We start from the raw sequence: 5,526 nt of genomic DNA, 5'->3' as shown, positions 1-5,526 counted from the left end.
TGTTCGTGCATATATCTGAATGATTGTGTTTAAAAAAAAATGGAGTGAATGCTGTTAATGTTAGATGTCGTCGAGTTGTTTGTGACTCATAGTGACCCTATAAACAATGGATCTGAATCCTGCCCTATCCTATGCCATCCACATTGTCTCTGTCACCCTAGAGCCCTTATTACAAGTCACTGTGTCAGTTCATTTCCCTTCCTTGCTGACCTTCCATTTTTCCCAGCATGATGTCATTTGTTTTTTTTTCTTATAATTAAAATATTTATTTAATGGTTGTTACAGACCAGCCTTCAAGCAGAGGACACTGTATAGGCTGTTTGTTTAGCCAGGTATCCTCCTGCCTGTTTCAAAATACACACACACACAGTATCTGTCAACCACACATTGTCAAAAATGACACGTACGAAGATATCTGACCTGGACATAATGACTGAAATATCTAGAGAATTAAGATTCTTTTTACTCTTGAACCATTCAAATACTTACCTCAAGCTCACCCTAGTTTTTGTTAAGCCTTTTGAATATACTCAAATAAGAGGTATTTAAAATAGTACCTAAAAGCATTCTCTTTAAAGCACAGGTATCATATGTTTTGTTAAGCATAATGGTAAGTCTGTCATTTTAATCTTCCTTTCTCTATCATTAATTATATGATGTCCTTTTTTTTTAAGGATTGGCCCCTCCAAACAATATTCCCAGGGTATGTGAGATGAAGCTTCATCACCCTTCCCTCTAAAGAAAACCCTGTCTCTACTCTCTCCAAGATGTCTTTATTTGTTCTCTTGGCAGCCTATGCGCTATTAAGTTATGTTCTTCAGCACCACAACTCACAGGCATTGGAGCTTCTTCTGTTACCTTTATTGAATGAATGAGATATTTTATACTATCCTCAAATAAAAGAGAGGAAGAGCCTCTACAAGATGGATTGGCATAGTGATGGGGACAATGGACTCGAGTGTGTCAGAAATCAGGAAGATGGGATAGGATAGGGTAAAGTCCCAGTCATTATGAGTCTTAGTCAACTCTACAACACCTAACCAACAACTAAGTGGGTCCTTTGAAGGTTACAGAATGGGTGACAGAAATATTTCCCTCTCGAAAGGGATAGTACCTTCTTGTCTCATGAGACATGACAATACCTCTGGTCTCTTAGACCAGAATTTTGGATCAGTTTGAACCTGTTCAGTCATGGCTGTTGCAGCAAAATTGGAACATACTCAGATTTGTAAACTGTAGTGGTATTGGGATGGGAAAATATAAGAGTCAAAGACCTGGTATAGAAAATTTATATAGTTATCCCTTTCCCGAACTTGCTGAATGAATTGGAACTATTGCCAAAACTGAGGAGATGACATACATTCAAAATGATGTAGTCAACTACGTAAAAAATAAGGTCTACACACTAATAGAACCAATAAATAATAAATAGCATGTTGACAGGTTTGAGAAGAGTGGAAAGGTGGAGTAAAAAGTATTAAACAGGTAAATTTTGTGAAGGAAAAGGTAATACACAATAAAGGATTAATTAAACATTGTGATTAAGTAAGTAATTAATGATAATGGGTGTTATAATCTGTCTTGAAGAAAGTGCAACTTGAACTCTCCTTTGAGGCAACAATGATGAATTTAGTGTCATTTACATTGGGCATATTTTCAGAAGGAATTGCTCCTTAGAGAAAGAGAGCATACTGGGAAAAGGTAGAGTCAGCAAAAGAGAGGAAAACTGTCAAGGAGCTAGATTGACTGTGACTACCACAATGGGCCTGAGTTGGACACAGGCCATGAGGATGTCGAAGGACAGGGCAAGGTTCAGAGCTGTTGTTCACTGTAACAGTCAAGGGTCACTATGAGTCACAGTTGACTTGATGGAACCTAACAGTAACGATAGGCTGGTAATTACAAAAAAATATGATTGATTCAGAATTAAACCTGGGTTTTCAGCATGGAAGGCAAGATTTTCATCACTGACTTACCATTTTATTTGTACTTTATTTTGGATTTGCCTCTGTTAAGAGTAACGCTAAGAATTCAAAGTTGACTCTCTAAACAAAAGCACACAAAGCATATGAAATGGTCACAGCTGAGATTCCACAGTTGTGGCTGAAAAGTGAGGTATTACCAACCGAGCAGGAATGTCTTACTGGTCTAGATCCAGGTTTTCATAAACTAACAGCAATCAGGCACCCCAAAATGGTGTTTAAAACAAAGACCTTTGTGACATAGTAAAATAAGAGTGTGTATGTGTGTTTTAATTCTAAGGACCAAAATTCAAGCTTCCTGCGAATAGTTTTACAATTTTGAAAGAACCGATTGTTCTAAAGCCACACCTTGGTAACTTCCTTAACAATTACTACAAAGAAAGGTCATTGTCAAATATATGTTCAGAAGTAAGAAAGAAAGATACTTACATTATAGTTAACCTAGATTCCACTGGACTAGTGCCCTGTGGCAATATATGTCATACAAGACCTGGTATAGTTCTTTTGAACATGCCCCATAGTACACTTTTGTGCCCTGCACCACCAAATAGATCCATTCTGTTTTGTATAAGAGCTTTTTCATTTCAGAAATGTAAAAGTAGGTTGTGGTGGGTGAGAGGAAAGTTAGTCATTGTGGTCTCTCTTTCTTACACGCACACCCCCTTCAGCTGTACCCCTAAGTTGCTTTTAGTGAGGAAATATTTTTTTATTTATCATTGTCGACATGGACAATATGTTCTGATCCCATTAACATACTTGTTGCTCTAGAAAAAGCCATTCCTTTTTATTCCCCAAGGAAGTTAAGTGCAGCCAAGTTTTCTTAAAATGGAGCATCATGAACTCACATTTTTTGCTTGGAATCCCTACCTGTTGTGAAGAAATAATTACAAAAGGGGAGCAACTTCAAATTTCCTATTGGCATCTCCATGAAAATATTTTAAAATGCTTGAAGAGGTACACGAATTATACAAAAAGAAACTTCATGTTTTAGTTCTATGATGAACTAGTGGGGAGTAGATTTTAAAAAAGGTTCTTTCAACTATTTCCTTACCTGTAAAATGAAAATAACAATAACTGTTTAGCTACATCACCAAGTAGTCATGAGGATCAAGGTTGACTGCAATACAAATTACATGAGTAAAAAACATTCTCATACAAACTACCCATGTTGAAGTACAGACAAGCTAGTTATGCCTAGTTAGAGTGATATATGAAAATTGTTGAAAAAGCAAAGCAGATATTTTTACTTCATTGCAATTTGATGAACCCAAGAACATATAATGCAGTTAGATGTAAACTTTGTACTTTGAAGTAAAAATCTAGACAAATACAAACTTGCCAATACCTAATATTGATGTTGTGTTGCATCAAGTCTGCATTGACCCTTAGCTCTAGTGTGTTTTCAGAGGCTGTAAATCACACAGGAGAAGCAATCCTGAGAAGCAATCTCCTCCTGTACAATTTATAGCCTCTGAAAACTCACTGGAGGATCGGTTAAGAATTAGTTCTAACTCGATGACACATAACAACAATACAGGTGTATTACTAGTTTTCTACCCAGTTTACAATTTACTTGTATTTGACCACATGTACATGATGCCTTTAAAACTTCTTAGAAAAATATTTGTCTGCCAAGGGGTGTGATAAGAGGATGGAGAAGTGGAAGGGTACTGAGATAGTGTAGTGTTGTGAGAACTAAAGAGGAGAAAACGTTTGAAGAAGTAAATCATGTTAATCATGTTTCGTATTAGTGAAAGACCTTGTGAGAAGGCTGTAAGATGGACATGTTTGTCTTCTGGTAGTAAATGTTTCAGATCCATAAAAACTCTGAGAGTTGCACATCTATGCCTTTTCAAGCAAGAAAAGCACTGGTCAGCACTAAAGTTTTGACCTCACACATCTCCACAGGCCTGAGCATCTGGATAGGATTCATCTGCAGGCAGGTCCTGTGAACTACCGTGAAAGAGTCTAGAAACTGTCTATGATTTTGCCTTAATAAAGCATATTGACTTTTTCATATTTTCATCTCCACTTTATTCTACACTTTTGTTTTCTCAGGTGAGCATCTGAAGAGAACTTGGTGGGCTACTGAATCGAAGAACAGAGATAGTCTCCAGCTCACAAGAAAGAAAAAAAATATGATGAAATGTTATTGCCCAATTCCAGTTATGGGAAATCAAATAAATCTGGAATCAATTCTGATTAGTCTTTTAAATAAAATGGTCATGGTTAGTAATAGAAAAAAAGAGAATGATTTGACCACTATAAAATAAGAGAGAGAAAGATACTCAGACATGTAGAAGACGTCAACTTAAGTACTGATTAAAAGTATACGATGTTACACTTTAAAAACCTGGAACTGAAGGTGACTTTTCTAATTACCTATGACATGTGAAGTCAATTGTCCTTAATACATTAAGAATGACACATTACGAGTGAATAGATATTAGAGCTTTCTGCTCTGCTGCTCATAGAAATACCTGATGAAGGACAAGTACTTGGATATGTCACCTTATGTCTTAGGGAGAAAAAAGAAGGATGAAAAGATGAAGATGGGAACAAGTAGAGGGAGCATGAAATTACTTTAAAGAAAAGATTTGACTCTTAATTTAAAGTATGTAACAAGTTTAAGCCACAGAGTTAAGAACCATCAGTCTTACATGATTCAAAATGCTTGTTAGTTCCTGGCAATTAAACAGCATATATGCAATTCATTTTAAGGCAATTTATCTCTAGTTTCCCTTTATAAACCTATTTAGAAAACCATATAGCATTTAGCCATAGACATAAAAATAGGGTTTAGCCGCTTCTTTATGCCTCTACTGTGTATAATATTAAAATATACAAGCTTCTGTTTCCTTTCACACTCAATTCTGTACTTTGTTTCTATTAACAATAGAATATTCACATTTTGGAGTGTGGGGAATAAGATTTCTCTAACATTCCAAGACACTCATTATTTAATAGAATTTTTAATGAATTATAAAGTTTTTTTGGTTTTACATCTACACAATGTATATACAGTCAGCAATGTAGGCAAATACTAATGCCCTCAAGACAGCTTTAAACTATGAAACAAAGAAACATTACCTATCTTTCAAGAGTTTATGGATATTCTGCACTTTTGGTCAACTCTTTTGTGCTGGACTGCATGTTATGGAGCTGAAACATGATAATCTTTCAAGTCTAGAGGCGACACATATTCTGTTGACAAAGAAATACCACTCTTTGAAATCCACAGTATATAATTTTTCTTCTTTTACAGAAAGAGTTATTTGTGTACCACTCTCTCCTGGGTGTACCAGATGCCTTGCATGTAATTAGTTCTCAATACAATCTTATAGAATAAATGAATTAACTTCCAAACAAATTAAAGAATACATTATTTTACTTTTTAAAAATTAATACAAGAAGACAAAGAGTCTCACCACTGGACCAATTAGCAGCACCGGGATGGATGGTGAAGAGACTGAGATTGTTCACAGCTTTAATTTGCTTGGCTCCACAGTCTACACTCTTGGCACTAGTAGCCAGGAAATTCAAA

This window comes from Elephantulus edwardii, unplaced genomic scaffold (assembly GCF_000299155.1).
Source record: "Elephantulus edwardii isolate Elephantulus edwardi_28Jun2011 unplaced genomic scaffold, EleEdw1.0 scaffold00007, whole genome shotgun sequence".
Lineage (NCBI taxonomy): Eukaryota > Metazoa > Chordata > Mammalia > Macroscelidea > Macroscelididae > Elephantulus > Elephantulus edwardii.
This window is presented reverse-complemented; position numbering follows the sequence as displayed.